The sequence below is a fragment of the Siphateles boraxobius genome, unplaced genomic scaffold, assembly GCF_051911475.1.
Source record: "Siphateles boraxobius isolate OS27281-9 unplaced genomic scaffold, OSU_SipBor_1 65, whole genome shotgun sequence".
In the NCBI taxonomy this organism is placed as follows: domain Eukaryota; kingdom Metazoa; phylum Chordata; class Actinopteri; order Cypriniformes; family Leuciscidae; genus Siphateles; species Siphateles boraxobius.
Window position 1 is genome coordinate 17,215,524 of NW_027509192.1, and position 9,593 is coordinate 17,225,116.

At 37.6% G+C, this 9,593-nt stretch overlaps 1 long non-coding RNA gene across 1 annotated transcript; it reads right to left on the reverse strand.

Annotated features, from left to right (window-relative positions):
• Positions 1 to 2,361: 2,361 nt before the first annotated feature.
• Positions 2,362 to 2,760, reverse strand: LOC143720463 (uncharacterized). Its single transcript, XR_013196570.1, has 3 exons — positions 2,592 to 2,760; positions 2,460 to 2,510; positions 2,362 to 2,388 (listed from the first exon to the last, which is right to left on the reverse strand). It is a non-coding gene; the product is annotated as an uncharacterized LOC143720463 (long non-coding RNA).
• Positions 2,761 to 9,593: the final 6,833 nt, after the last annotated feature.

A 9,593-nucleotide genomic window follows, 5' to 3' on the forward strand; every position in this document is an offset into this window, starting at 1 on the left:
ATCATGTTTATATGCGGCAGTCGTGAGGAGCTGCCGCTTTACTTTCATTTTGTTGTTTTTTTTTGGATGAAAGTTTCTTGAACATTCGCCGTTTCCCACCTCCTTTTTCCCTGAACTTTAAACATTGGAAACACCGACTAGGACGAGCCGTCACCGGCCTTCAGGGGACAGGGGGAGACTAAGGCAGTCCAGCTGGGGCATCCAGTGCCACCGTCAGAAGACTTTCGTCCAGCTGGTTGAGGACCGAGCGGCAGTGTGTTTTGGGAACTGGACCAAGATTTTTTTCCTCTCTCGTTTCTGTCTCTCATCCTTCCGTCTTTTCTCGCCTCATCTGTCCTTACCCCCAGGTGCTGCAACCTCAGTGGGGTGGGTACCGCCCCGGCCTGCAAGGGGCGATAAGGGTATGTGGCAAGCAACAAGTGCTAATGAGTGTCACCTGTGGACCACACCAGTCTTGAGTCTCACCGAGGAGCTAAATAAAGGAGGAGTAGAAGACCAGAGGGTTTTCCATAAACCAAGATTAGAGTATAAGCCAGGCTTATTTCGGTTAGTCAGGCTTATTTTTGGTAGATTCGGTTTCATAAATCAAACTTAAAAAAGTTCAAACTTAGTTACCCCGGCAACTTATGCTGGCAAATTAACCTGGTCCGGGGCAGGCTAACTGTCAGGCTAAGTCTGAGTACAGGCTTAACGAGCATACCATTTATAATCACCTGCTGGTATTTCGATGTCATTTTATTTTACTTAACCATTATTAATAAAAAAAAAAAAAAATAAAAAAAATAAAGACGGAAATGTACTTTACTAATAAATGTAAGAAATTATAAGGTATAAATACACTAAGAAATGTTCAAAACTTGTGTGTTTAATTGGTGAGTTTGGTTAATGAGAGCGCTCACAGTCCCACAGACTGTGCATTGCGTTTCGCTTTTTTGCCAGTGGAACATTTTTGTACACAGTTGGAGATGCAGAGAATATCAACAAAGCATCAGTTTGCCGCTCTGCACTAACTGTGTACCTTTCTTTAAAAAGACTACTCAATGTGTTCATCACATTCCCTGGCAACAAAGCTATTCGTACCATTAAACATGCCTTTCATGGAATAGCTATGAAGTTCAAATATCTATAAAACATGGAAATATTTATTGACTGTTGATTTTACATGGGACATATTTAAAACAAACAAATAATTTTCCTAGGTTTCCCAAATGTTATCGGTGCATTGGACTGCACCCATGTGTGTATTAAGTGTCCGTCTGGTCCACATGAAGCGGACTTTGTGAATAGGAAATCAGTACACAGCATTAATGTACAGGTATGATCCCACTGAGTTGATATTGAAGGCTATGCTCTAGCACTGAGTGTTCTGTACTAAGCTGAGCACCAGTGTTTAGTTCATTGCAATTAAAATGTAGTGACCTACAGGTTTAATTTATTTTAGATGATAAGTGATGCAGATTGCATCATCACAAATGTAGAGGCCAAATGGCCAGGCTCTGTGCATGACTCCAGAATCTTTGGAGCCTCATCTCTCTACCAGCAACTAGAAAGAGGTATGCTAGTAATCACTTAATCGCAAAAAGTCCTAAAAAAAAGAAGAATAAAAAACTACATTATATATCTATATATATTCATTCATTCTGTCTATGCAGGAGAATTCTCAGGAGTTTTGCTGGGAGACAAGGGATACCCATGCCTGCCTTACCTCTTGACTCCCTATCAGGAGCCCCTGACAGAGGCACAGCACCGCTACAACATTGCCCATGCACACACAAGAGGTCGTATTGAGATGGCATTTGGGCTGATAAAGTCAAGGTTTCAGTGCCTGAAGCACCTCAGAGGGACTCCACCTAGGGCATGTGACATTGTAGTTGCTTGTGTAGTGCTCCATAACATTGCACATCTGTCTGAGGAGAGAGAGGCAACCAATGATGGTTCAAGAGGAAGACTGGGGCAATGAAGCAGTATTGGAAGAAAACGATACAGGCAGACTTATATGAAACACATATGCAAATAATTATTTTGCTTTATATGGTCTAAACCATGTGTAGCCTTTAAAATTTTCCACTGGCCCCTCAACTTTCTCCTTAGTTGAACAAACACACAGAAGTCAAAGTATTTAATGTAATTTGTCTTTATTCAGAGTGAATCTGCCTGTTAGGGGTGAAAACAAACAAATAAATGTTGTGGGAAGTGATCAAAAAGGTAATGTTTTTTTTTTGTTTTTTGTTTTTTTTAAATGGTAGTTCTACTTGCATTTTTCTGTAGCTGTTGAATTTCCAGCTCCAACTTCCTCATCTTCAGTTTTTTATACTGGATGTCGATATCAATCGCTTCCATTTGTATAAGGACGTAGCGTTTATACACTCCTTTTATGTTTTCTGGGTTCTGTAGCAACATAGATTTAAGTTATTTCATTGAATACTCTTGTCACATTGTTTTCATTTCTTAATACTCACTTTGTCACATGTGGTCCCAGACTGAGAGGGCTCTAGAACAGTGTCAGCATCCTGAAATCAGATTATGATCATTTTATCACACAAGTACACTTTTTAATATTCAATACAGTATAGCATGGAACCTGTGAGTACCTCAGGCCTCCTTGAACATACAGACACAGTCTCCTTATCCTCCTCAACTGATGGGCCTTCTCCCTGTGACCACTGATTAAACTCAGTTAAACTCATTAGCTTACATGACTGATTTAAAAGGTCTCATACTCACAGGCAACATGATGTCTGGTGGATCCATAAAGCATACAGAATCTTGATAGAAAAAAATATATATTTTTGTACCAAAATGCACCATTACAGTAGCACAAGTACCTCTACATGACATTACTGCTATGATGTACTTAGGCTTACAATGCCTAAGGAAGGAGGAAATCAGTTAGTCAGGAAGGAATAATGACAATAAAACACACACACACACACCTTTTATATACTCACTCCTTATACTATGTGATATGATTTTAGGTGATGCCCCCCCCCTCTATTCCCTCAAGGACGGGCCTCCCTTTATTAATTTCCAAAGCCAGCTCCTCTGCAGGAATGAAGCTGGCTGGTGGTGGCCCTCCCCCAGTGCCAGCAACCTCAGTCTTCTTTTTGGTCGCTGCAATTAAAAATAATAATAAAAAAACAACCTGAATAGTTGTAACTTCAAGCTGGCATTGATTACATATGTACATACCATTAGATTTACTTACCATTCTGAACTATATTTTTATATTTTATTTTCATCTGCTGCCAGGTTCTTTTTCCTTCACTTAAGTTGCTGCTGCGTGAAAGCAATTAACGTTACTGTTATTCCAGGGCTGCCAACTCTCACGCATTGAGCGTGAGACACACGCAATTGACCCAATTCTCACGCTCTCACGCCACACCCCCGATTTCTCACGCTTAAGTGTCAACCCGGTAGGTAAAATGCCTGAAAGATGAGTTTATCTCAAATTAGTTAAATATCCCGTAATCTAGAGTAAAGATATTGTGCTCCAAACCGCGCGCACGGCAGAGGTAAGCGAACGAGAGACCTTGTCCACCCCCCCCCCCCCCCCCCCCCCGTTGGAGTAGTCTCACGCCAAGCTAAACTCAAAAGTTGGCAGCCCTGTTATTCACACAAACTTTGCAATGTATTGTGACACACATTCAATGTTGATAAAGTATTTTAAATAGTTTACACCGCTACTTACGTATTGAGACGATCAGCAATTTCCTGCCAACCTTTCTCTCTTGCTTTATTTATTGCCGCTGTATTGCCTTTTTTGGTGATGACATCTTTAAATTCTTCATATGTTTCCAATAGCAAACGCTGTTCCGTTGCTGTGAACATCGCTGTTCTATCTTTTCCTATTGTTGCCATGGTAGCCCACAGTAAATCGATTGACCCATGCTCGACTTCTCAGGACTTTTAAACAATGGCGTGCACGCGCAATTATCTAGACTATTTAAACCTGACGCAAATTAGTAAGATCACATGATCCTCAACTTACTGTTATGGAACCAATTTAAGCGCGGATGTTTAGCTCGGCTCATTCAAGTCAGGTTTTGGACTTTAATCCCCACTTTTCTAAGCGGCTTTTATGAAACAACCCTCAGGACCAAGCCTGGACTTTAAGTTGTTTTTGTTTATGTGTGTGGGGCAGTCGTCCGTGATGGGCAGCTGCTTTACTTTCATTTTGTTTTATTTTATAATTAAAACTTTACATTGGACGTTCGCCGGTTAATTCCTCCTCCCCTGAGCCTTTAACCTTGTGAAAATCAAGTTTATGCTGTATCCAATAAAGAAACACATAAAGATAATTTACTGTATTGAGTAAATTGATAAATGTTTACATGGTAACTGTTTGTTTATTGTCTACATGGTGATCATTCAGTTCATCGAGCTGTCAACCCATCACACTGATGGACAAGTGCAGGAGGGACAACAGTAGTTGCAACAGTGCCAAGGCCTACAGGCTACATATCTGCGAGTGGGCGAATACACTGGACCTTTGTGCTTGGATACATGCGGGGGAAGGCGGAAACGCTTTGTAAAGGCAGGGCCTAATTAGGTCACGTGTGTTGGACTCTGCACAAAAGAATTCCATCCTCCTGCAGCTGTGTAATGTGTTTTCTGGGACTACAAAACATGAACATAAGATTTGATGCCTGAGGACAATATGTCTATCAAATGGTCAAACCTCAATAGATGCTTTTAGGTGAAAGCAAACCATACATGACTTACTGTAGAGCGGGTGTGGGTGTTCAGACAGTACTTACAGGATGTAAGTCTAGACCCTCTGAGGGATGGTGGTCCTCTTGGGTTCTTACTGTCACACCTTTCTTTGTTAGCGGTTTCTGGATGCTTTTGGCGTGCCTCCAAGGCCTGCAAAGCGTCTTTGTTCAGCTGTAATGTGCCCAGTGTAGTCATACATTTGGAGATTTGTTTCTCTGGAATGCTACTTTCCACAAGGTGGTCTGTGTTGTCTTCTTCATGTTTCTATGCATGTACACATTAACTACACAGTGTCTCATCCAAAGATAGTTGGTGAAGGGACTTGCTTGTGACAGTCAGTAAGACATTATTTAGTGTTGATAGCTTTGGTAAATGCTATGAAAAGGTAGTGTAGCATAGTGTCATGTAAGTCTGGTAACTAGAAGGCTCCTGCCTGATTTTCCACATGGTTTGAGTCATTTGTGTCTTTGAAATGTTTTTCCAAACTACATCATTTCAAAAATAACTTTTCAGTTTTCTGGACAACTAGTCAGTCTTAAGAAATTCAAAAAGCCAAGGCACTGTAGTGTAGTGTGCAAATTCTTGAATTTGAATTGATGTCAAAAACAGGATCTAGAATTACAATTCGAATTTGAATTAAAGGAAGCAGAATTGCAATTCAAAACAAATTCTAAGAAATTCATATAGATATTTTAAGTGAAGTGTTTAACAATGAAGCTTTACAGTATATGTCAGATGTGATTGCATTACATATTCTATAAATTATATTAGTTTGAACTACTTGTACAGATAACATTAACAGGAAATATTTTCCCCCAGCAATCAATGTTAAAAGCTCTAGTCACAGAACAAATAATTAAGTTTGATTTGTTGTAATTGTAATTTTGTGGAACATGATAGAACATGACTCAGAACATGATAGAACATGACTCCCAGAATTACTTTAGTAAACCTTTAGAAGAAAAAAAAATTTAGGTGGACATTTGTTTATATATATATATATATATATATATATATATATATATATATATATATATATATATATATATATATATATATATATTAGAACAGAATGTATGCAGGGTTGAGGAGTGAGTTAACTGTAATGAAATTATGTTATTGAATTACAAAAGGAATGTAATTGTATTTAGTTGTATTACTGAGGTAAAATGTGTAATTTAATTAGTTACTAATCAAATTAAAAGGAAATTGATTTACATTGATAAAGTAATCCAAATAAAATAATCCAAACCACATTTATTATGGGTAACTTATAACAGTAAGCAATTATATTTCCAAAGTAACCTTCCTAACACTGAATGTATGTGAGATTCAACATTCTTTCTGTTGTGTGAGTAGGGTGAGCACCCGTCACACTTTGTGTTGTACCGCACAGCATTTTCACCCCTTGTCCCCCACGTCGCATATTGAGAAAATGTCCCGCATTTTTATCAGTCTGTTTGTTTTTAATGATCATATTAAGAAAATGTGCATGCGTTCTTTTGCCTTTTTAAGAAAGCATTTTATTTATTCTTTTTGTGCTGCAGTTTTTCACCTAGGCCTATATTTAACAGCGCTTCGTCAGAAGTAGCCTACAAATACAACAGCTGTTTTTAAAATCATATCCAATTGTTGAAAAGAAAGGAGTAAACACGGTCACTGGTAGGTTGTCTATCAAAATGTTGAGCGGTGATTCGTTCCATGTGTTCCCTGTCAGAAAACAAATGGATAATTCGTTAATTAAAATTTTAATTTAACAGAATTTATCAATGTATTGCCTGCTGTAGTTGTTTTAATTCACATCCTTTCTAAAAATATGAAAGTGTTTGGTGTAATATATTCTTAATATATAAGGCTGTCAATAAACTAATTTCATGTTGTTTTATATTTTATTTGTTCATTATTTATTTTGTTGGATTTTAGTTGGACTTAGTCAGAACTGTTTCAAAAATAGTGATCTGCATGATGCCTGCTGCCTTGCTCAGTGATGTTGAATTTAAATGGCAAGTAAAATAAAGACATGTTATGTTACATTGTGATGTAATTGTGTTGTCTGGAAGGGACTAAATAACAAAGTATTTTTATCAGCTGAAATGCAGAATACAAATGTTTTTATTAAGTTAAATGGACATTATATAATAGTTTCAGGTTATGTTTTAGTGTTGGTAACATGTCCCACATCGTCCCACATTTGGTTTGTTTGATGGTGGTCACCCTATGTGTGACTGTAGAATTTCTTTGAATTGCCATGAATTTAATTCCACTTCCTGTCATTCCAATTCAAATTCAAATTCAACTTCCTGTGGGGCGAAGTCAATTCAATTCAAATTCCAATTCATGAATTGAATGGAGGCCAATTCTGAAATTCTGAATTTTGCACAAGCCTGGTGTGCATTTATGCGGGATAAAGTTACAATTAACTAGATGCCTTAGTCCAGCTCAGTGGTTTAATGAGTAGCATCGCTGCCTTACAGCAAGAATGTCCCCAGTTTGAGTTGTGGCTGGTGCAGGAGGCCTTTCTGTGTGGAGTTTGTATGTTCTCCCCATCTTGCAGTGGGTTTTCTCTAGTTTGGTCTAAATCCGAAGACATGCTAGATGGGTGAATTGTCCATACATAGGTGAGTATCTTTCATGAGGGATGGATTGGCCATCTGTCCATGGTGTTTTCCCAAGATGCTCGTATGGGTTCCAGCTCCCTGTGACCAAAAACCCAGGACGAGCGGTTCGGACGATGGATAGATGATTCAACTTCGCAAAAAACAAACAGCCATTAGGATTTCAGTCAGACTACAACATTGATATAACATGGACTACTTAATTGTTGGACAACTAACTATTGAATCACTAAACTGCACTTTTAATAATCACACTGTTAGTTGCTCTCGATAAAAGAATCCACTACATTGTTGGAGTAGTGACCTACTGTAGCAGTTACTGCACGTTTTGACACGTTGAGTCATGGTGCTTATGCAAGTGATGTGAGAGTTTAAAGCTGATTTTGTAATTTCCCCCATTTCTCACCAGTATTTGTCTTCCGCTTAATAGAGTTTTATAAAAACTACAAGACTTTACAACTATTTTTTTATGTACTGTACCACATCCATGGCTAATAAGGTGAGAGGGCAGGCTACTAATGGTAGACTTAGGTGTGTTGGGAGGACAAAGTTTGTGTTGTTCTTGCGGATGTTTGCCCAGTAATTACCACTCCTGTGCTTCCCCTGAGCCATCTCAGATTACAGAGCACAGGGAGGCATCAGAGTCATGCCTCGACATGTTCACTATAGGTCAAAGCAGAGATCGTTTGCAGACAGACATGCTCAGCTCTGCTATGAATCACAATTTCAGACACATTCATTTCAGTCTAAAGGAGCAGTAAAAAAAATATGTTTTGAGGGAGGACGCAGTTAACCACAGTGTAGAATAAGCAATACTGTAGTTTCCGTGTAGTATAATTAGGCATAAGAAAAACATTATTACTATTTTCATATTTAGGATTGATACATCCCTAAGTATTAAAGTTTGCTGTTTGTGCAATGTTACACAGGTATTATATGTTTTATTATCTGTGCTTATGTTCAGGGAAACACTGAATCACCATTAAACCAACAATATAAATACTGAATCAAAGCTTAATCAATGATAAGTCAACAGTGAAACAATGCCGATTCAATCAACATTAAACCAACACAGAATTGAGTACATACAATGCTGGATTAATACTAAATCAACACTGAGATAATAAACAACCAACACTAGCACATTAAATTTGCATGTTAAACAGAAGTATATTCTTTTGTGTTTGTCAAAATGACCTTGAAAATCTGGAATGAAATAGGCCTAACCATTATATTAAAAGTCGTGGAACATCGCTTAACCAATCAAATTCAAGGACCACAACTAACTGTTGTATAATAAAGAATGCAAGGCAGAGTTCATAATTTACATTACATTGTCCATTCTGATTTTTTTTTGATTTTTTTCTGATTATTTGAGTGTACCTCAAATGAAACTTTGATTTTACGACAAAAGTTGATTATATGTATCTAAGTAGGTAGTGTCATTAATAAATACTACCTGTAACATAGTTCCTGTAACTTATAATACAACAAATGTTTTCCCCTTGTAAACTCTAAATACATTTCTCTACAAATAAATATGTCATGGCAAACATGATGAAGATGGCGGATATTTTTAGTAATCAGTATTTCTCAATCAATATTTTTTTAGTCTTTTTTTAGTACAAAAATCTAAACACTTTTAAAACAACACAAATTTACTTAAGAAGCAAGAATATTTTCATGGTATTTACAGGTATATCTTGAATTAAATCCATTTTCTTATCAAATTAGTGATCAGAAATGGAATGTCTGCTTTGCTCAGTTGGGATTGGGGACTGGAGTTAGCTTTGTTAAATTTTGGTGTACCCAAAACATACATGCATACATTTGTATTTATTTATTTATTTATTTATATATTATATTTATTTATCAGCGTTCCTCAAAATCAAATTCATTGCAATATGTTGGAAACCAATTTGTCAGCTGCCCATTTTTCAAAGTAACGGAAGATGAGATGAGCGGTTATAATAAACAGAGCCCCATTTGTTTTCTTCTGCCATGACACCACGGGTAGGGCGTCATGGCAGATTGCTGTGACCTGTTCTGAAAGAAAAATTGATCCTCCATTAGAAGGGTGGGTCATGACTGACTGAATTGAGCTTGTCAGGTCTTGTTGCAGAACAAATGACTTGCAAAGCGACTTGCTGTGAATGCCTGCAAGGAAAAATACATGCTCGTGCTAAGATACACAGTCATATTAGCACACCCACAACGTAAAAGGACAGTTTGTTTTGACAAGTACTTGAAAAGGATTTTGAAAGA